Source organism: Solanum pennellii, chromosome 8 (assembly GCF_001406875.1).
Source record: "Solanum pennellii chromosome 8, SPENNV200".
Lineage (NCBI taxonomy): Eukaryota > Viridiplantae > Streptophyta > Magnoliopsida > Solanales > Solanaceae > Solanum > Solanum pennellii.
Genome location: NC_028644.1, coordinates 10,716,117 through 10,741,061, shown reverse-complemented (window position 1 = coordinate 10,741,061; position 24,945 = coordinate 10,716,117).

Sequence of the window (24,945 nt, the reverse complement as noted above, 5' to 3'; positions counted from 1 at the left end):
CGATTGTGTGTGTTGTCCAAGGAAGATAATGGCATGCTACCAGACGTCGTCCGTTCTTGTGTATGTTGTCAAAGGGCGATGATGTCATGCCACGCTCGACGTCGTTCGACTGTGTGTTCATTCGAAAGTCGATGATGGTTTGCCACGCCTGACGACGTCTGACCGTGTATGTTGTGCAAGGGCAATGATTGCATGCCACGCCAGACGTCATCCAACCCTGTGTGCTGCCCAAGGGAGATGATGGCATGTCACGCCCAACGTAAGTCCGACCGAGTTTTCATTCTAAAGGCGATAATGTCATACAATGTCTGACGTCGTCCGACCGTGTGTGCTGGCCAATGGCGATGATCTCATGTCACGTACGACGTCGTAAGACCATGTGTGCAACCGAATGGCAATGATGGCATGCGACGCCCGACGTCTTCAAACCATCTGTGTTGCCCAAGGGCCATGCGAGCATGACATGCTTGACGTCATCCGACCGTGTATGCTATCCAAGGAGAAGGATAACATGCCACGCCCGACGTAGTTCGGCTGTGTGTGTTTTCCAAGTGCAATGATCGCATTCAAATCCCGACGATATCCGACCATGTGTGATGCCTAAGGCTGGTGAGAGCATGCCACGCCCTACGTTATCCGACTGTACGTGCAGTCCAAGAGCGATGATAACATGCCACGCCCGACGTCGTCCAACCATGTATGCTATCCAAGGGCGATGATGGCATTCCACGCCCGACATCATCCGACTCTTTTTATGTTGTCCAAGGGCGATGATGACATGCCATGCCTGACGTTGTCCGACCGTGCGTTCCTTCCAAGGGCGATGGTGGCATGCCACGCCCGACTTCGTCTGATCGTGTGTGTAGTCCAAGGTATATGATGGCATGCGATGCCCGACGTCATCCATTCCTTCATATGCTCTCAAAGGGCGATGATGGCATATCATGCCCGACATCGTCCGACTGTGTGCTCATTCCAAAGGCGATGATGGAATGCAATTCCCGAGTCATCCGACCTTGTATGTTGTCCAAGGGCAATGATGGCATGCCACGCCTCACATCATCCGACCGTGTGTGCTGCTCAAAGTGATGATGGCATGTAACGTCCAACTGTGTGCTACCCAATGGCGATGATGGCTTGCCACGCCTGACATCATCCGATCGTGTGCACTACGCAAGGGACATTCGGGCATGCTACGCTTGATTTCATCCCACCGTGTGTGCTATCCAAGGGCGATGATAACATGCCACGCCCGACGTAGTTCAATCGTGTATGCTGCCCAAGGGAAATGATGGCCTTTAATGACCGACGTCATCCGACTGTGTGTGCTGCCAAAGGGCGATGATAGCATTTCAAGCCTGACGTTGTCTGACCGTGCCTGCAGTCCAAGGGCGATGATAACATGCCACGCCCGACGTCGTCTTATCGTGTATGTTGTCCAAGGGAGATGATGGAATGTCGCGCACAACGTCATCCGAACATTTGTATGTTGTCCAAGGAGGATGATGGCATACCACGCCCGACGTTGTCCGACCGTGTGTTCATTTCAATGGAGATGATGGAATGCCACGCCCGACGTCGTATGACCGTGTATGTTTTCCAAGGGAGATGATGGCATGCCACGCCCAACGTAATCCGATCGTGTATGCTTTCTAAGGGCGATGATGGCATGCAACGCCTGACATCGCGTGATCGTGTGCTCATTCCAAGGGCGATGATGACATGTCACGCACGATGTTGTCCCATCGTATGTGCTGCGCTATGGCGATGATGGCATGCCATGCCCGACGTCATCCGATCGTGAGTGCTTTCCATGGGTTATGCAGGTATGCCACACACTACTTTTTCCGATCGTCTGTGCTGTCCAAAGGCGATGATAACATGCCACGCCCAACATCGTCCGATCATGTATGCTTTCAAAGGGACATAATAACATGCCACGCCCGATATTGTCTGACCGTGTATGCTATCCATGGGAAATAATGGTATTTTACGCCCGACGTCATCCGACCATGTGTGCTACCCAAGGGAGAAGATAGCATGCCACACCCGACGTCGTCCGATTGGGTGTGTTGTCCAAGGAAGATGATGGCATGCCACCCGACGTCATCCGTTCTTGTGTGTTGTCCAAGGCGATGATAACATGCCATGATCGACGTCATCCAATCGTGTATGATGTCCATGGGCGATGATAACATGCCATGCCCGACGTCGTTTGACCGTGTATGCTATCCAAGGGCGATGATGGAATACCGCGCTCGACTTCATCCGACCGTGTGTGCATTGCAAGAGCGATGATAGCATTGCAATGGCCGACATTGTCCGACCGTGTCTGCTGGCCAAGGGCCATGATTGCATGCCATGCCTAACGTAGTTTGACCGTGTATGTTATCCAAGGGAGATGATGGCATTCCACGCCCGACGTCATCCCACCTTGTGTGCTATCCAAGGGCGAAGCTAGTATGACATGCCAAACATCGTCTGACCGCGTATGCTTCCTAATTGCGATGTTGGTGTGCCACACCCGACCTCATCTCACAGTGTGTGCTTCTCAAGGGCCATGCAAGCATGCTACGCCTGACGTCTTCCGATCGTGTAAGATTTCCAAGGGCGATGATAACATACCACACCCAACATAGTCTGAACGTGAATGTTGTCCTAGTGCAATGATGGAATTTAAAAATTGAGGTCATCCGACTGTATGTGCCGCCCAAGGGAAGTGATGGCATTTAACGCCCAACCTCATTCGATTGTGTGTGCTGCCCAAGGGCAATGATAGCATTGCCATGCCCATAGTCGTCCGACCGTGTGTGCAGTCGAAGGGCGATGATAACATGCCACGTCTAACGTCGTTCGATTGTGTATGCTGTCAAAGGGCGATAATGGAATGCCACGCTTGACGTTGTCCGACCCTGTGTATGCTGTCCAAGGGCAATGATAGCCTCCCATGCCCGATGTTTTTCGACTGTGTGTGCTTGCCAAGGGCCATGATGGCATTACATGCCTGACTTATTCCGACCGTCTATGTTGTACAAGAGCGAAGATGGCATGTCACACCCAACGTCGTCTGACAGCGTGTGCTGCCTTATGGCGATGATGGCATGCCTCGCCCGAAGTCGTCCCATTATGTATGCTGTCCAAGGGCGATGATGGTATGCTAATACTGACGTCATTTGAAAGTGTTTGCTACCCAAGGGCCTTGCAGGCATGTCAAGCCCCACGTCATCCGATTTGGTGTGATGTCCAAGGGCGATGATAACATGCCATGCCCAACGTCGTCCGATCGTGTTTGCTTTCCAAGGGCGATGATAACATGCCACACCCAACGTAGTCTGAGAGTGTATGTTGTTCTTGGGCAATGATGGAATTTAACGCCCGACATCGTCCGACCGTGTGTGCTGCCTATTAGCGATTATAGCATTGCCATGCCCGACGTAGTCTGATCGTTTGTGCTGTCCAAGGACGATGATGAAATGCCATTCCCAACGTCGGCCGACCGTGTATGTTGTCCAAGGGCAATGATGCATGCCACGCTCGACATCGTCCGACCCTGTATATGCTTCCCAAGGCCGATGATGGCCTGCCACGCCAGACGTAGTCTGACCGTGTGTTCTGTCCAAGGGCCATAATGGAATGCCACGCTTGATGTAGTCTAATCGTGTGTGCTGTCCAAGGGCGATGATGGCATGCCACGCTCGACGTCGTCTGATCATGTATATTTTCCAAGGGCAATGATGGCATGTCACGCCTGACGTCGTCCGATCGTGTGTGCATTCCTATTGCGATGATCGTATTGCCATGGGCGACGTCGTCCGACCGTGTGTGTTGGACAAGGGTTATGATGTAATGCCACGCCTGACATAGTCCCATCGTGTGTGTTGTCGAAGGGCGATGATGACATTGCCACGGCCAACTTCGTCCCGTCCTATCTGCTGACGATGGGCAATGATAACATGCCACGCCTGACGTCGTACGATCATATATTCTTTCCAAGGGAAATAATGGCATGCAACACCCTACGAAGTCCAACCGTGTGTGCTACCCAAGGGCAATGATGGCATGCCATGTCCTATGTCGTCCGATCGTGTATGTTGTCCACACCCGACGTAGTCTGACCGTGAATGTTGTCAAAGGGTGATGATGGCATGTGATGCCCGACATCGTCCGACCCAGTGTATGCTGTCCAATTGCGATAATGGCATGCCACACGCGACGTAGTCCAACCGTGTATGTTGTCCAAGGGAGATGATGGCAGGTCACCCTCGATATCATCCTACCGTGTGTGCTGCCCAAGGGAAATGATGGCATGTCACGCCCGATGTCGTCCGAACGTGTATGCTACACAAGGGCGATAATGTCATGCGACGCCCGACGTCATCCGACTGTGTGTGCTTCCCAAGTGCCATGCGGGCATGCCACGCCCTACATGGTCCAATGTGTGTGTTGTCTTAGGGCGATGATAACATTATATGCTCGACGTTTTTTGATCGTGTATGCTTTCCAAAAGCGATGATGGTATTCCACGCGCGACGTTGTCTTATCGTGTGTGCTTCCTAAGGGCGATGATTGCATGCCACATCCGACGTAGTCCGATCGTGTGTGCTATCCATGGGCGATGATGGCATGCCACTCTCGATATCGTCTGACTGTTTGTGCTTCCCAAGTACCATGCTGGAATGCTACTCCTAATATCGTCTGACCGTGTGTGTTGTACAAGGGCAATGATGGAATCTATAGCCCGACATCGTACGACCGTGTGTGCTGCACAAGGGCAATGATGGCATGCCACGCCCGATGTCGTTCGGCTGTGTGTGCATTCCAAAGGCGATGATAATATGCCATGTTGACGTCGCTCGACCATGTGTGGTGTCCAAAGGGAAATGATGGCACTTAACACCCAACGTCGTTTGACTGTGTGTACTGCCCAAGGGCGATGATATCATTGCAACGCCTAATATCGTTCGACCGCGTGTGCAGTCCAAGGGCGGTGAGAACATGCCACGCCCGACGTCTTCTGACCGTCTATGCGGTCTAAGAGCGATAATAACATGACACACTCGACATCGTCCGACCCTGTGTATGCTTCCTAAGGGCAATGATGGACTACCACTCCCGACGTAGTCAGACCGTGTGTGTTGTCCAAGGGCCATGATGTCATGCCATGCTCGAGGTCGTTCGACCATGTATGCTATCCAAAGGAGATGATAGCATGTCACGCTCAACGTCATCCCATCGTGTGTGTTGTCCAAGGGAGAAGATGGCATGTCACGCCTGACATCGTCCGACCGGTATGCTTCCAAATGGCGATAATGGCATGCCATGCCCGACCTCATCCGACCACATGTGCTACCCAGGGGACATGCACGCATGCCATGCCTGACGTCGTCTGATTGTGTGTGTTATCCAAGGGCGATGATAACATGCCACGCCCAACGCCGTCCGATCGTGGATGCTTTCCAAGGGAGATGATGGCATGCCACGCCTGACATCGCATGATCGTGTGCTCATTCCAAGGGCGATAATGGCATTGCCATGGCCGATGTCGTCTGATCGTATGTGTTGTACAAGGGTGATAATGGCATGCCAAGCTCTAGGTCGCCTATCCGTGTGTGCAGTCCAAAGGCAATGATGACATGCCACGTCAACGTTGTCCAACCGTGTGTCGTGTCAAAAAGGCAATGATTGCATGCCACGCCCTACATGGTCCGATCGTGTGTGTTGTCCAAGGGTGATCATAACATGCCATGCCTAACATCGTTTGATCGTGTATGCTTTCCAAGGGCGATGATGGCATGCCACGCCTGAAAACGTCTGACCGTGCGTGCTTCCAAAGGGTGATAATGGCATGCCACGCCTGACGTAGTCCGATCGTGTGTTCTATCCAATAGCGACGATGGCATTCCACGCTCGATATTCTCCGACCGTGTGTGCTTTCCAAGGGCGATATGGCATGCCACGCCCGACGTCGTCCAACTGTGTGTGCTTCCCAAGTTCGATGATGGCATGTAACTCCTGAAGTCGTGCGGCTGTCTGTGATGCCCAAGGGCCATGAGGGCATGCCATGCCTGATGTTGTCCGACCATGTGTACTGCCCAAGGACCAAGCTGGCATGCCACGCCTAACGTCGTACCACTGTTTGATGTCCAAGGGCTACGATGGCATCTAACGCCCTACGTCGCCCGACAATTGTTCTGCACAACAGCGGTGATGGCATTCCACATCGAACATCGTCTGTCCGTGTGTGCAATCCAAAGGTGATGATGCCATGCCACATCAACTTCTTTTTACCGTCTGTGCTACCCAATGACCATGCGAGCATTCCACGCTTGACGTCATCCGACCATGCGTGCAGTCCAAAGGAGATGATAACATTCCACGCCCGAAGTCGTCCGAACGTGTGTATCCTCCAAGTTCGATGATAGCATGCAACACCCGACGTTGTCCAACCGAGTTTTCAATCAAAGGGCGATGATAACATTCAATGCCCGACGTCGTCCAATCGTGTGAAGTGCAAGGGCGATGATGGCATGCGATGCGTAACGTCGCCCTCCATGTATGTTGTCCAAGGGAAATGATGGCATGCCACGCCTGATGTTATCCTACCGTGTGTGTTGTTCAAAGGTGATGATGGCATGCAATGTCCGACTGTGTGTGCTACCCAAAGGCGATGATGGCATGCCAAGCCCGACGTCATCCAACCGTGTGTACTGCGCAAGGGCCATGCGGGCATGCCACGCTTGATGTCACCCCACCATGTGTGCTATCCAAGAGAGATGATAACATGCCACGTCCGACGGAGTTCGAACATGTATGCTGTCCAAGGGAAATTATGTCATTTAACGGCCGATGTCATCCGACCGTGTGTGCTGCCGAAAGGCGATGATAGCATGCCACGCCCGATGTTGTTGGAGTGTGCTTGCAGTCCAAGGGCGATGATGACATGCCACGCTCGACGTCGTCTGACAGTGTATGCTGTCCAAGGGCGATGATGGCATGCCACACCCAATGTCGTCCGACCCTGTGTATTCCGTCCAATGGTAATGATGGCATGCCATGCCCAACGTTGTCCGACCATGTGTTCATTCCAAAAGCGATGATGGCATATAACGCCCGACGTCATCCGATCGTGTGTGCTGCCCAAGGGCGATGATAACATACCACGCCCGACGTCGTTCGTCCCTGTGTATGCTGTCGAAGGGCGATGACGGCATGCCACGCCCGACTTCGTCCGACCGAGTGTTCGTTCCAAAGGCGATGATGGTATGCAACGCCTGACGTTGTTCGACCGTATGTGCTGGACAAAGGAGATGATGTCATGTTACGTTCAACGTCGTCCGACCGTGTGTGCTACCCAATTGCGATGACGGCATGCCACGCCCGATGTAATCCGACCATGTGTGATGCCAATGGGCCATGCGAGCATGCCATGCTTGACGTCATCCGACCGTGTGTGCAGTCCAAGGGAGATGATAACATGCCACGCCCGACGTTGTTCGATCATGCGTGTCGTCCAAGGGCGATGATCGGATGCGATGCCTGACGTCGTCCGTCTCTGTGTATGCTCTCAAAGGGCGATGATGGCATACCATGCCCGACATCGTCCGACTTTGTGTTCATTCCAAAAGCGATGATGGCATGCAATTCCCGAGTCATCCGACCTTGTATGTTGTCCAAGGGCAATGATGTCATGTCACGCCTGACTACATCCGACCGTGTGTGCTGCTCAAAGGTGATGATGGCATGTAATGTCCAACTGTGTGCTATCCAATGGCGATGATGGCATGCCACGCCTGACGTCATGTAATGTCCGATCGTGTGTACTATGTAAGGGACATTCGGGCATGCTACGCTTTATGTCATCGCACTGTGTGTGCTATCCAAGGGCGATGATAACATGCCACGGCCGACGTAGTTCAATCGTGTATGCTGCCCAAGTGCAATGATGGCCTTTAACGACCAACGTCATCCGACTGTGTGTGCTGCCAAAGGGCGATGATAGCATTTCACGCCCGACGTTGTCCAACCGTTCTTGCAGTCCAAGGGCGATGATACCATGTTACGCACGACGTCGTCCAACCATGTATGCTATCCAAGGGCGATGATGGCATGTCATGCACTATGTTGTCCCATCGTGTGCGCTGCGCTATGGCGATGATGGCATGCCACGCCCGACGTCATCCGATCGTGGGTGCTTTCCAAGGGCTATGCAGGCATGCCACACACTACATTTTCCGATCGTCAGTTCTGTCCAAAGGCGATGATAACATGCCACGCCCAACGTCGTCCGATCATGTATGCTTTTGAAGGGAGATGATAACATGCCACGCCCGATGTAGTCTTACCATGTCTGCTATCCATGGGCAATGATGGTATTTTACGCCCGACGTCATCTGACCATGTGTGCTACCCAAGGGAGAAGATAGCATGCCACATCCGACATTGTCTGATTGTGTGTGTTGTCCAAGGAAGATAATGGCATGCTACAAGACGTCGTTCGTTCCTGTGTATGCTTTCAAAGGGCGATGATGTCATGCCACGCTCGACGTCGTTCGACTGTGTGTTCATGCGAAAGTCGATGATGGTTTGCCACGCCTGACGACGTCTGACCTTGTATGTTGTGCAAGGGAAATGATAGCATGCCACGCCAGACGTCATCCAACCCTTTGTGCTGCCCAGGGGCGATGATGGCATGTCACGCCCAACATTGTCCGACCGAGTTTTCATTCCAAAGGCGATAATAGCATACAATTCCTGACGTCGTCCGATCGTGGGTGCTGGCCAATGGCGATGATCTCATGTCACGTACGACGTCGTAAGACCGTGTGTGCAACCTAATGGCAATGATGGAATGCGACGGCCGACGTCTTCCGACCATCTGTGTTGCCCAAGGGCCATGCGAGCATGACATGCCTGACGTCATCCAACCGTGTATGCTATCCAAGGAGAAGGATAACATGCCACGCTCAACGTAGTTTCGGCTGTGTGTTTTCCAAGGGAAATGATGGCATTCAATACCCGACGTCATCCGACTATGTGTACTGCTTAAGGATGGTGAGGGCATGCCACGCCCGACGTTATCCGACTGTAGGTGCAGTCCAAGGGCAATGATAACATGCCATGCCCGACGTCGTCCAACCATGTATGCTATCCAAGGGCGATGATGGCATTCCACGCCCGACATCATCCGACCCTTTTTATGTTGTCCAAGGGGGATGATGACATGCCACGCCTGACGTTGTCCGACCGTGCGTTCCATCAAAGGGCGATGGTGGCATGTCACGCCCGACTTCGTCTGATCGTGTGTGTAGTCCAAGGGATATGCTGTCATGCGATGCCCGACGTCATCCATTCCTTCATATGCTCTCAAAGGGCGATGATGGCATACCATGCCCGACATCGTCCGACTGTGTGCTTATTCCAAAGGCGGTGATGGAATGCAATTCCCGAGTCATCCGACCTTGTATGTTGTCCAAGGGAAATGATGGCATGCCACGCCTCACTTCATCCGACCGTGTGTGCTGCTCAAAGTGATGATGGCATGTAACGTCCAACTGCGTGCTACCCAATGGCGATGATGGCTTGCCACGCCTGACATCATCCGTTCGTGTGTACTACGCAAGGGACATTCGGGCATTCTACGTTTGATGTCAGCCCACCGTGTATGCTATCCAAGGGCGATGATAACATGCCACGCCCGACGTACTTCAATCGTGTATGCTGCCAAAGAGAAATGATGGCCTTTAACGACCGACGTCATCCGACTGTGTGTGCTTCCAAAGGGCGATGATAGCATTTCACGCCTGACGTTGTCTGACCGTGCCTGCAGTCCAAGGGCGATGATAACATGCCACGCCCAACGTCGTCTGACCGTGTATGTTGTCCAAGGGAGATGATGGAATGCCACGCACAACGTCATCCGAACATTTGTATGTTTTCCAAGGGCGATGATGACATACCACGCCCGACGTTGTCCGACCGTGTGTTCATTCCAAGGGCGATGATGGAATGCCACGCTCGACGTCGTATGACCGTGTATGCTTTCCACGGGAGATGATGGCATGCCACGCCCAACGCCGTCCGATCGTGTATGGTTTCTAAGGGCGATGATGGCATGCAACGCCTGACATCGCGTGATCGTGTTCTCATTCCAAGGGCGATGATGACATGTCACGTACGATGTTGTCCCATCGTGTGTGCTGTGCTATGGCGATGATGGCATGCCACGCCCGACGTCATCCGATCGTGGGTGCTTTCCAAGGGCTATGCAGGCATGCCACACACTACTTTTTCCGATCGTGTGTGCTGTCCAAAGGCGATGATAACATGCCACGCCCAACGTCGTCCGATCATGTATGCTTTTGAATGGAGATGATAACATGCCACGCCCGATTATTTCTGACCGTGTATGCTATCCATGGGCAATAATGGAATTTTACGCCCGACATCATCCGACCATGTGTGCTACCCAAGGGAGAAGATAACATGCCACACCCGACGTCGTCCGATTGTGTGTGTTAACCAAGGAAGATAACGGCATGCCACCCGACGTCATCCGTTCCTGTGTGTAGTCCAAGGGCGATGATAACATGCCATGATCGACGTTATCCAACCGTGTATGATGTCCTTGGGCGATGATAACATGCCATGCCCAACGTCGTCTGACCGTGTATGCTATCCAAGGGCGATGATGGAATACCACGCTCGACTTCATCCGACCGTGTGTGCATTGCAAGAGCGATGATAGCATTGCAACGGCAGAATCGTCCTACCGTGTGTGCTGGCCAATGGACATGATGGCATGCCATGACTAACGTAGTTCGACCGTGTATGCTATCCAAGGGAGATGATGGCATTCCACGCCAGACGTCATCCCACCTTGAATGCTATCCAAGGGCGAAGATAGTATGCCATGCCCAACATCGTCTGACCGCGTATGCTGCCTAATTGCGATGTTGGTGTGCCACGCCCGACCTCATCTCACCGTGTGTGCTTCTCAAGGGCCATGCAAGTGTGCTACGCTTACGTCTTCCGATCGTGTATGATTTCCAAGGGCGATGATAACATAACACACCCAACATAGTCTGAATGTGAATGCTGTCCTAGTGCAATGATGGAATTTAAAAACCGAGGTCGTCCGACTGTATGTGCTGCCCAAGGGCAGTGATGGTATTTAACGCCCAATCTCATTCGATTGTGTGTGCTGCCCAAGGGCAATAATAGCATTGCCATGCCCAACCTCGTCTGGCCGTGTGTGCAGTCCAAGGACGATGATAACATGCCACGTCTAACGTCGTTCGATTGTGTATGCTGTCCAAGGGCGCTGATGGAATGCAACGCTTGACGTTGTCCGACCCTGTGTGTGCTGCCTATGAGTGATTATAGCATTGCCACGCTCGACGTAGTCTGATCGTTTGTGCTGTCCAAGGACGATGATGAAATGCCATTTCCGACGTCGTTCGACTGTGTATGTTGTCCAAGGGCAATGATGCATTCCACGCTCGACATCGTCCGACCCTGTATATGCTTCCCAAGGCCCATGATCGCCTGCCATGCCAGACATACTCTGACCGTGTGTGCTGTCCAAGGGCGATGATGGCATGCCACATCAACTTCTTTTGACCGTCTGTACTACCCAATGACCATGCGAGCATTCCACGCTTGACGTCATCCGACCATGTGTGCAGTCCAAAGGAGATGATAACATTCCACGCTCGACGTCGTCCGACCGTGTGTGTCCTCCAAGGGAGATGATAGCATGCCACACCCGATGATAACATTACATGCCCTACGCCGTCCAATCGTGTGTGAAGTCCAAGGGAGATGATGGCATGCGATGCGTAACGTCGCCCTCCATGTATGCTGTCCAAGGGCAATGATGGCATGCCACGCCTGATGTTATCCTACCGTGTGTGTTGCTCAAAGGTGATGATGGCATGCAATGTCCGACTATGTGTGCTACCCAATGGCGATGATGGCATGCCAACCCCGACTTCATCCGATCGTGTGTACTGCACAAGGGCCATGCGGGCATGCCACGCTTGATGTCATCCCACCGTGTGTGCTATCCAAGGGAGATGATAACATGCCACGTGCGACGTATTTCGAACGTGTCTGCTGTCCAAGGGAAATTATGGCATTTAACGACCGACGTCATCCGACCGTGTGTGCTGCCGAAAGGTGATGATAGCATACCACGCCCGATGTTCTTGGACTGTGCCTGCAGTCCAAGGGCGATGATGACATGCCACGCTCGACGTCGTCTGACCGTGTGTGTTGTCCAAGGGCGATGATGGCATGCCACGCCCGACGTCGTCCGACCCTGTGTATTACGTCCAATGGTAATGATGGCATGCCATGCCAAACGTTGTCCGACCATGTGATCATTCCAAAGGCGATGATGGCATTTAACGCCCGACGTCATTCGACCGTGTGTGCTGCCCAAGGGCGATGATAACATACCACGCCCGACGTCGTCCGTCCCTGTGTATGCTGTCCAAGGGCGATGATGACATGCCACGCTCGACGTCGTCTGCCCGTGTGTGTTGTCCAAGGGCGATGATGACATGCCACGCTCGACGTCGTCTGCCCGTGTGTGTTGTCCAAGGGCGATGATGACATGCCACGCTCGACGTCGTCTGCCCGTGTGTGTTGTCCAAGGGCGATGATGACATGCCACGCTCGACGTCGTCTGCCCGTGTGTGTTGTCCAAGGGCGATGATGACATGCCACGCTCGACGTCGTCTGCCCGTGTGTGTTGTCCAAGGGCGATGATGACATGCCACGCTCGACGTCGTCTGCCCGTGTGTGTTGTCCAAGGGCGATGATGACATGCCACGCTCGACGTCGTCTGCCCGTGTGTGTTGTCCAAGGGCGATGATGACATGCCACGCTCGACGTCGTCTGCCCGTGTGTGTTGTCCAAGGGCGATGATGACATGCCACGCTCGACGTCGTCTGCCCGTGTGTGTTGTCCAAGGGCGATGATGACATGCCACGCTCGACGTCGTCTGCCCGTGTGTGTTGTCCAAGGGCGATGATGACATGCCACGCTCGACGTCGTCTGCCCGTGTGTGTTGTCCAAGGGCGATGATGACATGCCACGCTCGACGTCGTCTGCCCGTGTGTGTTGTCCAAGGGCGATGATGACATGCCACGCTCGACGTCGTCTGCCCGTGTGTGTTGTCCAAGGGCGATGATGACATGCCACGCTCGACGTCGTCTGCCCGTGTGTGTTGTCCAAGGGCGATGATGACATGCCACGCTCGACGTCGTCTGCCCGTGTGTGTTGTCCAAGGGCGATGATGACATGCCACGCTCGACGTCGTCTGCCCGTGTGTGTTGTCCAAGGGCGATGATGACATGCCACGCTCGACGTCGTCTGCCCGTGTGTGTTGTCCAAGGGCGATGATGACATGCCACGCTCGACGTCGTCTGCCCGTGTGTGTTGTCCAAGGGCGATGATGACATGCCACGCTCGACGTCGTCTGCCCGTGTGTGTTGTCCAAGGGCGATGATGACATGCCACGCTCGACGTCGTCTGCCCGTGTGTGTTGTCCAAGGGCGATGATGACATGCCACGCTCGACGTCGTCTGCCCGTGTGTGTTGTCCAAGGGCGATGATGACATGCCACGCTCGACGTCGTCTGCCCGTGTGTGTTGTCCAAGGGCGATGATGACATGCCACGCTCGACGTCGTCTGCCCGTGTGTGTTGTCCAAGGGCGATGATGACATGCCACGCTCGACGTCGTCTGCCCGTGTGTGTTGTCCAAGGGCGATGATGACATGCCACGCTCGACGTCGTCTGCCCGTGTGTGTTGTCCAAGGGCGATGATGACATGCCACGCTCGACGTCGTCTGCCCGTGTGTGTTGTCCAAGGGCGATGATGACATGCCACGCTCGACGTCGTCTGCCCGTGTGTGTTGTCCAAGGGCGATGATGACATGCCACGCTCGACGTCGTCTGCCCGTGTGTGTTGTCCAAGGGCGATGATGACATGCCACGCTCGACGTCGTCTGCCCGTGTGTGTTGTCCAAGGGCGATGATGACATGCCACGCTCGACGTCGTCTGCCCGTGTGTGTTGTCCAAGGGCGATGATGACATGCCACGCTCGACGTCGTCTGCCCGTGTGTGTTGTCCAAGGGCGATGATGACATGCCACGCTCGACGTCGTCTGCCCGTGTGTGTTGTCCAAGGGCGATGATGACATGCCACGCTCGACGTCGTCTGCCCGTGTGTGTTGTCCAAGGGCGATGATGACATGCCACGCTCGACGTCGTCTGCCCGTGTGTGTTGTCCAAGGGCGATGATGGCATGCCACGCCCGACTTCGTCCGACTGAGTGTTCGTTCCAAAGGCGATGATGGCATTTAACGCCCGACGTCATTCGACCGTGTGTGCTGCCCAAGGGCGATGATAACATACCACGCCCGACGTCGTCCGTCCCTGTGTATGCTGTCCAAGGGCGATGATGGCATGCCACGCCCGACTTCGTCCGACTGAGTGTTCGTTCCAAAGGCGATGATGGTATGCAACGCCTGACGTTGTTCGACCGTGTGTGCTGGACAAAGGCAATGATGTCATGTTACATTCAACGTCCTCCGAACGTGTGTGCTACCTAATTGCGATGATGGAATGCCACGCCCGATGTCATCCGACATGCCACGCCCAACGTCGTCCGACCGTCTGTGTCGTCAAAGGACGATGATAGTATGCCACACACAATGTCGTCCAACCGTTTGTGCAGTCCAAGGGAGATGATATCATTCCACGCCCGACGTCGTTCGATCATGTGTGTCGTCCAAGGGCGATGATGGCATGCGATGCCTGACGTCGTTCGTCCCTGTGTATGCTCTCAAAGGGAGATGATGGCATACCATGCCCGACATCGTCCGACTGTGTGTTCATTCAAAAGGCGATGATGACATGCCATTCCCGAGTCATCCGACCTTGTATGTTGTCCAAGGGCAATGATGTCATGTCACGCCTAACTTCATCCGACCGTGTGTGCTTCTCAAAGGTGATGATGGCATGTAACGTCCAACTGTGTGCTATCCAATGGCGATGATGGCATGCCACGCCTGACGTCATCCGATCGTGTGTACTATGCAAGGGACATTCGGGCGTGCTACGCTTTATGTCATCGCACCGTGTGTGCTATCCAAGGGCGATGATAACATGCCACGCCCGACGTAGTTCAATCGTGTATGCTGCCCAAGTGCAATGATGGCCTTTAACGACCAACGTCATCCGACTGTGTGTGCTGCCAAAGGTCAATGATAGCATTTCACGCCCGACGTTGTCCGACCGTGCTTGTAGTCCTAGGGCGATGATAACATGCCACGCCCGACGTCGTCCAACCATGTATGCTATCTAAGGGTGATGATGGCATGTCAAGCACGATGTTGTCCCATTGTGCGTTCCATCCAAGGGCGATGGTGGCATGCCACGCCCGACTTCGTCTGATCGTGTGTGTAGTCCAAGGGATATGATGTCATGCGATGCCCGACGTCATCCATTCCTTCATATGCTCTCAAAGGGCGATGATGGCATACCATGCCCGACATCGTCCGACTGTGTGCTCATTCCAAAGGCGGTGATGGAATGGAATTCCTGAGTCATCCGACCTTGTATGTTCTCCAAGGGCAATGATGGCATGCCACGCCTCACTTCATCCGACCGTGTGTGCTGCTCAAAGTGATGATGGCATGTAACGTCCAACTGTGTGCTACCCAATGGCGATGATGGCTTGCCACGCCTGACATCATCCGATCGTGTGTACTACGCAAGGGACATTCGGGCATTCTACGTTTGATGTCAGCCCACCGTGTATGCTATCCAAGGGCGATGATAACATGCCACGCCCGACGTACTTCAATCGTGTATGCTGCCAAAGAGAAATGATGGCCTTTAACGAACGACGTCATCCGACTGTGTGTGCTTCCAAAGGGCGATGATAGCATTTCACGCCTGACGTTGTCTGACCGTGCCTGCAGTCCAAGGGCGATGATAACATGCCACGCCCAACGTCGTCTGACCGTGTATGTTGTCCAAGGGAGATGATAGAATGCCACGCACAACGTCATCCGAACATTTGTATGTTTTCCAAGGGCGATGATGACATACCACGCCCGACGTTGTCCGACCATGTGTTCATTCCAAGGGCGATGATGGAATGCCACGCCCGACGTCGTATGACCGTGTATGGTTTCCACGGGAGATGATGGCATGCCACGCCCAACGCCGTCCGATCGTGTATGCTTTCTAAGGGCGATGATGGCATGCAACGCCTAACATCGCGTGATCGTGTGCTCATTCCAAGGGCGATGATGACATGTCACGTACGATGTTGTCCCATCGTGTGAGCTGTGCTATGGCGATGATGGCATGCCACGCCCGACGTCATCCGATCGTGGGTGATTTCCAAGGGCTATGCAGGCATGCCACACACTACTATTTCCGATCGTGTGTGCTGTCCAAAGGCGATGATAACATGCCACGCCCAACGTCGTCCGATCATGTATGCTTTCGAATAGAGATGATAACATGCCACGCCCGATTATTTCTGACCGTGTATGCTATCCATGGGCAATAATGTAATTTTACGCCCGACATCATCCGACCATGTGTGCTACCCAAGGGAGAAGATAACATGCCACACCCGACGTCGTTCGATTGTGTGTGTTAACCAAGGAAGATAACGGCATGCCACCCGACGTCATCCGTTCCTGTGTGTAGTCCAAGGGCGATGATAACATGCCATGATCGACGTTATCCAACCGTGTATGATGTCCTTGGGCGATGATAACATGCCATGCCCAACGTCGTCTGACCGTGTATGCTATCCAAGGGCGATGATGGAATACCACGCTCGACTTCATCCGACCGTGTGTGCATTGCAAGAGCGATGATAGCATTGCAACGGCAGACATCGTCCGACCGTGTGTGCATTGCAAGAGCGATGATAGCATTGCAACGGCAGACATCGTCCGACCGTGTGTGCTGGCCAATGGACATGATGGCATGCCATGACTAACGTAGTTCGACCGTGTATGCTATCCAAGGGAGATGATGGCATTCCACGCCAGACGTCATCCCACCTTGAATGCTATCCAAGGGAGAAGATAGTATGGCATGCCCAACATCGTCTGACCGCGTATGCTGCCTAATTGCGATGTTGGTGTGCCACGCCCGACCTCATCTCACCGTGTGTGCTTCTCAAGGGCCATGCAAGCGTGCTATGCCTGACGTCTTCCGATCGTGTATGATTTCCAAGGGCGATGATAACATAACACACCCAACATAGTCTGAATGTGAATGTTGTCCTAGTGCAATGATGGCATTTAAAAACCGAGGTCGTCCGACTGTATGTGCTGCCCAAGGGCAGTGATGGTATTTAACGCCCAACCTCATTCGATTGTGTGTGCTGCCCAAGGGCAATAATAGCATTGCCATGCCCAACCTTGTCCGGCCGTGTGTGCAGTCCAAGAACGATGATAACATGCCACGTCTAACGTCGTTCGATTGTGTATGCTGTCCAAGGGCGCTGATGGAATGCCACGCTTGACGTTGTCTGACCCTGTGTGTGCTGCCTATGAGTGATAATAGCATTGCCACGCTCGACGTAGTCTGATCGTTTGTGCTGTCCAAGGACGATGATGAAATGCCATTTCCGACGTCGTTCGACTGTGTATGTTGTCCAAGGGCAATGATGCATTCCACGCTCGACATCGTCCGACCCTGTATATGCTTCCCAAGGCCAATGATCGCCTGCCACGCCAGACATACTCTGACCGTGTGTGCTGTCCAAGGGCGATGATGGCATGCCACATCAACTTCTTTTGACCGTCTGTGCTACCCAATGACCATGCGAGCATTCCACGCTTGACGTCATCCGACCATGTGTGCAGTCCAAAGGAGATGATAACATTCCACGCCCGACGTCGTCCGACCGTGTGTGTCCTCCAAGGGAGATGATAGCATGCCACACCCGATGATAACATTACATGCCCTACGCCGTCCAATCGTGTGTGAAGTCCAAGGGAGATGATGGCATGCGATGCGTAACGTCGCCCTCCATGTATGCTGTCCAAGGGCAATGATGGCATGCCACGCCTGATGTTATCCTACCGTGTGTGTTGCTCAAAGGTGATGATGGCATGCAATGTCCGACTATGTGTGCTACCCAATGGCGATGATGGCATGCCAACCCCGACTTCATCCGATCGTGTGTACTGCACAAGGGCCATGCGGGCATGCCACGCTTGATGTCATCCCATTGTGTGTGCTATCCAAGGGAGATGATAACATGCCACGTGCGACGTATTTCGAACGTGTCTGCTGTCCAAGGGAAACTATGGCATTTAACGACCGACGTCATCCGACCGTGTATGCTGGACAAAGGCGATGATGTCATGTTACGTTCAACGTCCTCCGAACGTGTGTGCTACCCAATTGCGATGATGGAATGCCACGCCCGATGTCATCCGACATGCCACGCCCAACGTCGTCCGACCGTCTGTGTCGTCAAAGGACGATGATAGTATGCCACACCCAATGTCGTCCAACCGTTTGTGCAGTCCAAGGGAGATGATATCATTCCACGCCCGACGTCGTTCGATCATGTGTGTCGTCCAAGGGCGATGATGGCATGCGATGCCTGACGTCGTTCGTCCCTGTGTATGCTCTCAAAGGGAGATGATGGCATACCATGCCCGACATCGTCCGACTGTGTGTTCATTCCAAAGGCGATGATGACATGCAATTCCCGAGTCATCCGACCTTGTATGTTGTCCAAGGGCAATGATGTCATGTCACGCATGACTTCATACGACCGTGTGTGCTTCTCAAAGGTGATGATGGCATGTAACGTCCAACTGTGTGCTATCCAATGGCGATGATGGCATGCCACGCCTGACGTCATCCGATCGTGTGTACTATGCAAGGGATATTCGGGCGTGCTACGGTTTATGTCATCGCACCGTGTGTGCTATCCAAGGGCGATGATAACATGCCACGCCCGATGTAGTTCAATCGTGTATGCTGCCCAAGTGCAATGATGGCCTTTAACGACCAACGCCATCCGGCTGGGTGTGCTGCCAAAGGTCAATGATAGCATTTCACGCCCGACGTTGTCCGACCGTGCTTGTAGTCCAAGGGCGATGATAACATGCCACGCCCGACGTCGTCCAACCATGTATGCTATCTAAGGGTGATGATGGCATGTCAAGCACGATGTTGTCCCATCGTGTGTGCTTCGCTATGGCGATGATGGCATGCCATGCCCGACGTAATCCGATCGTGGGTGCTTTCCAAGGGCTATGCAGGCATGCCACACACTACATTTTCCGATTGTCAGTTCTGTCCAAAGGCGATGATAACATGCCACGCCCAACGTCGTCCGATCATGTATACTTTTGAAGGGAGATGATAACATGCCACGCCCGATGTAGTCTTACCATGTATGCTATCCATGGGCAATGATGGTATTTTACGCCCGACGTCATCCGACCATGTGTGCTACCCAAGGGGAAGATAGCATGCCACACCCGACATCGACCGATTGTGTGTGTTGTCCAAGGAAAATAATGGCATGCTACCACACATCATTTGTTCCTGTGTATGTTGTCCAAGGGCGATGACGTCATGCCACGCTCGACGTCATTCGACCGTGTGTTCATTCGAAAGTCGATGATGGTTTGCCACGCCTGACGACGTCTGACCATGTATGTTGTGCAAGGGCAATGATAGCATGCCACGCCAGACGTCATCCAACCCTGTGTGCTGCCCAAGGGCGATGATGGCATGTCACGCCCAACGTTGTCCGACTGAGTGTTCATTCCAAAGGTGATAATGGCATACAATGCCTGACGTCGTCCGACCGTGTGTGCTGGCCAATGGCGATGATCTCATGTCACGTACGACGTCGTAAGACCGTGTGTGCAACCTAATGGCAATGATGGAATGCGACGCCCGACGTCTTCCGACCATCTGTGTTGCCCAAGGGCCATGCGAGCATGACATGCCTGACGTCATCCAACCGTGTATGCTATCCAAGGAGAAGGATAACATGCCACGCCCGACGTAGTTCGGCTGTGTGTTTTCCAAGGGCAATGATGGCATTCAACACCCGACATTATCCGACCATGTGTGCTGCCTAAGGCTGCTGAGGGCATGCCACGCCCGACGTTATCCGACTGTACGTGCAGTCCAAGGGCTTGATAACATGCCACGCCCGAGGTCGTCCAACCATGTATGCTATCCAAGGGCGATGATAGCATTCCACGCTCGACATCATCCGACCCTTTTTATGTTGTCCAAGGGCGATGATGACATGCCACGCCTGACGTTGTCCGACCGTGCGTTCCATCCAAGGGCGATGGTGGCATGCCACGCCCGACTTCATCTGATCGTGTGTGTAGTCAAAGGGATATGATGGCATGCGATGCCCGACGTCATTCATTCCTTCATATGCTCTCAAAGGGCGATGATGGCATACCATGCCCGACATCGTCCGACTGTGTGCTCATTCCAAAGGCGATGATGGAATGCATTTCCCGAGTCATGTGACCTTGTATGTTGTCCAAGGGCAATGATGGTATGCCACGCCTCACTTCATCCGACCGTGTGTGCTGCTCAAAGTGATGATGCCATGTAACGTCCAACTGTGTGCTACCCAATGGCGATGATGGCTTGCCACGCCTGACACCATCCGATCTTGTGTACTACGCAAAGGACATTCGGGCATGCTACACCTTGATGTCAGCCCACCGTGTGTGCTATCCAAAGGGCGATGATAACATGCAACGCCCTACGTACTTCAATCGTGTATGCTGCCCAAGGGAAATGATGGCCTTTAACGACCGACGTCATCCGACTGTGTGTGCTGCCAAAGGGCGATGATAGCATTTCACGCCTGACGTTGTCTGACCGTGCCTGCAGTCCAAGGGCGATGATAACATGCCACGCCCAACGACGTCTGACCGTGTATGTTGTCCAAGGGAGATGATGGAATGCCACGCACAACGTCATCCGCACATTTGTATGTTTTCCAAGGGCGATGATGACATACCACTCCCGACGTTGTCCGACCGTGTGTTCATTCCAAGGGCGATGATGGAATGCCACGCCCGACGTCGTATGACCGTGTATGCTTTCCAAGGGAGATGATGGCATGCCACGCCCAACGCCGTCCGATCGTGTATGCTTTCTAAGGGCGATGATGGCATGCAACGCCTGACATCGCGTGATCGTGTGCTCATTCCAAGGGCGATGATGACATGTAACGTATGATGTTGTCCCATCGTGTGTGCTGTACTATGGAGATGATGGCATGCCACGCCCGACGTCATCCGATCGTGGGTGCTTTCCAAGGGCTATGCAGGCATGCCACACACTTCTTTTTCCGATCGTCTGTGTTGTCCAAAGGCGATGATAACATGCCACGCCCAACGTCGTCCGATCATGTATGCTTTCGAAGGGAGATGATAACATGCCACGCCCGATGTTGTCTGACCGTGTATGCTATCCTTGGGAAATAATGGAATTTTACGCCCGACATCATCCGACCATGTGTGCTACCCAAGGGAGAAGATATCATGCCACACCCGACGTCGTCCGATTGTGTGTGTTAACCAAGGAAGATAACGGCATGCCACCCGACGTCATCCGTTCCTGTGTGTAGTCCCACGGCGATGATAACATGCCATAATCGACGTCATCCAACCGTGTATGATGTCCTTGGGCGATGATAACATGCCATGCCCAACGTCGTCTGACCGTGTATGCTATCCAAGGGTGATGATGGAATACCACGCTCGACTTCATCCGACTGTGTGTGCATTGCAAGAGCGATGATAGCATTGCAACGGCCGACATCGTCCGACCGTTTGTGCTAGCCAATGGACATGATGGCATGCCATGCCTAACGTAGTTCGACCGTGTATGCTATCCAAGGGAGATGATGGCATTCCACGCCCGACGTCATCCCACCTTGAATGCTATCCAAGAGCGAAGATAGTATGCCATGCCCAACATCGTCTGACCGCGTATGCTGCCTTATTGCGATGTTGGTGTGCCACGCCCGACCTCATCTCACCGTGTGTGCTTCTCAAGGGCCATGCAAGCATGCCACGCCTGACGTGTTCCGATCGTGTATGATTTCCAAGGGCGATGATAACATAACACACCCAACATAGTCTGACCGTGTATGCTGTCCTAGTGCAATGATGGAATTTAAAAACCGATGTAGTCCGACTGTATGTGCTGCCCAAGGGCAGCGATGGTATTTAACGCCCAACCTCATTCGATCGTGTGTGCTGCACAAGGGCAATAATAGCATTGCCATGCCCAACCTCGTCCGGCCGTGTGCAGTCCAAGGGCGATGATAACATGCCACGTCTAACGTCGTTCGATTGTGTATGCTGTCCAAGGGCGCTGATGGAATGCCACGCTTGACGTTGTCCGACCCTGTGTGTGCTGCCTATGAGCGATTATAGCATTGCCACGCTCGACGTAGTCTGATCGTTTGTGCTGTCCAAGGACGATGATGAAATGCCATTTCCGACGTCGTTCGACTGTGTATGTTGTCCAAGGGCAATGATGCATTCCACGCTCGACATCGTCCGACCCTGTATATGCTTCCCAAGGCCCATGATCGCCTGCCACGCCAGACATACTCTGACCGTGTGTGCTGTCCAAGGGCGATGATGGCATGCCACATCAACTTCTTTTGACCGTCTGTGCTACCCAATGACCATGCGAGCATTCCACGCTTGACATCATCCGACCATGTGTGCAGTCCAAAGGAGATGATAACATTCCACGCCCGACATCGTCCGACCGTGTGTGTCCTCCAAGGGAGATGATAGCATGCCACACCCGATGATAACATTACATGCCCTACACCGTCCAATCGTGTGTGAAGTCCAAGGGCGATGATGGCATGCGATGCGTAACGTCGCCCTCCATGTATGTTGTCCAAGGGCAATGATGGCGTGCCACGCCTGATGTTATCCTACCGTGTGTGTTGCTCAAAGGTGATGATGGCATGCAATGTCCGACTATGTGTGCTACACAATGGCGATGATGGCATGCCAAGCCTGACTTCATCCGACCGTGTGTACTGCACAAGGGCCATGCGGGCATGCCACGCTTAATGTCATCCCACCGTGTGTGCTATCCAAGGGAGATGATAATATGCCACGTGCGACGTATTTCGAACGTGTCTGCTGTCCAAGGGAAATTATGGCATTTAACGACCGACGTCATCCGACCGTGTGTGCTGCCGAAAGGTTATGATAGCATACCACGCCCGATGTTGTTGGACTGTGCCTGCAGTCCAAGGGCGATGATGACATCCCACGCTCGACGTCGTCTGACCGTGTGTGTTGTTCAAGGGCGATGATGGCATGCCACGCCCGACGTCGTCCGACCCTGTGTATTACGTCCAATGGTAATGATGGCACGCCATGCCCAACATTGTCCGACCATTTGTTCATTCCAAAGGCGGTGATGGCATTTAACGTCCGACGTCATCCGACCGTGTGTGCTGCCCAAGGGCGATGATAACATACCACGCCCGACGTCGTCCGTCCCTGTGTATGCTATCGAAGGGCGATGATGGCATGCCACGCCCGACATCGTCCTACTGAATGTTCGTTCCAAAGGCGATGATGGTATGCAACGCCTGACGTTGTCCGACCGTGTGTGCTGGACAAAGGCGATGATGTCATGTTACGTTCAACGTCATCCTACCGTGTGTGCTACCCAATTGCAATGATGGCATGCCACGCCCGATGTCATCCGACCGTGTGTGATGCCAAAGGGCCATACGAGCATGCCATGCTTGACGTCATCCGACAGTGTGTGCAGTCCAAGGGAGATGATAACATGCCACGCCCAACGTCGTCCGAGTGTCTGTGTCGTCAAAGGACGATGATAGTATGCCACACCCAATGTCGTCCAACCGTTTGTGCAGTCCAAGGGAGATGATATCATTCCACGCCCGACGTCGTTCGATCATGTGTGTCGTCCAAGGACGATGATGGCATGCGATGCCTGACGTCGTCCGTCCCTGTGTATGCTCTCAAAGAGCGATGATGGCATACCATGCCCGACATCGTCCGACTGTGTGTTCATTCCAAAGGCCATGATGACATGCAATTCCCGAGTCATCCGACCTTGTATGTTGTCCAAGGGCAATGATGTCATGTCACGCCTGACTTCATCCGACCGTGTGTGCTTCTGAAAGGTGATGATGGCATGTAACGTCCAACTGTGTGCTATCCAATGGCGATGATGGCATGCCACGCCTGACGTCATCCGATCGTGTGTACTATGCAAGGGACATTCGGGCGTGCTACGCTTTATGTAATCGCACCGTGTGTGCTATCCAAGGGCGATGATAACATGCCACGCCCGACGTAGTTCAATTGTGTATGCTGCCCAAGTGCAATGATGGCCTTTAACGACCAACGTCATCCGACTGTGTGTGCTGCCAAAGGGCGATGATAGCATTTCACGCCCGACGTTGTCCGACCGTGCTTGCAGTCCAAGGGCGATGATAACATGCCACGCCCGACGTCGTCTGACCGTTTATGTTGTCCAAGGGAGATGATGGAATGCCACGTACAACGTCATCCGACCATTTGTATGTTGTCCAAGGGCGATGATGACATACAACGCCTGATGTTGTCCGACCGTGTGTTCATTCCAAGGAAGATGATGGCATGCCACGCCCGACGTCGTCTGACCGTGTGCTGCCCAAGGGTGATGATGACATGTCACGCGCGATGTTGTCCCATCGTGTGTGCTGCCCAATGGAGATGATGGAATGCCACGCCCGATGTCATCCGATCGTGGGTGCTTACCAAGGGCTATGCAGGCATGCCACACACTACATTTTTTGATCGTCAGTTCTGTCCAAAGGCGATGATAACATGCCACGC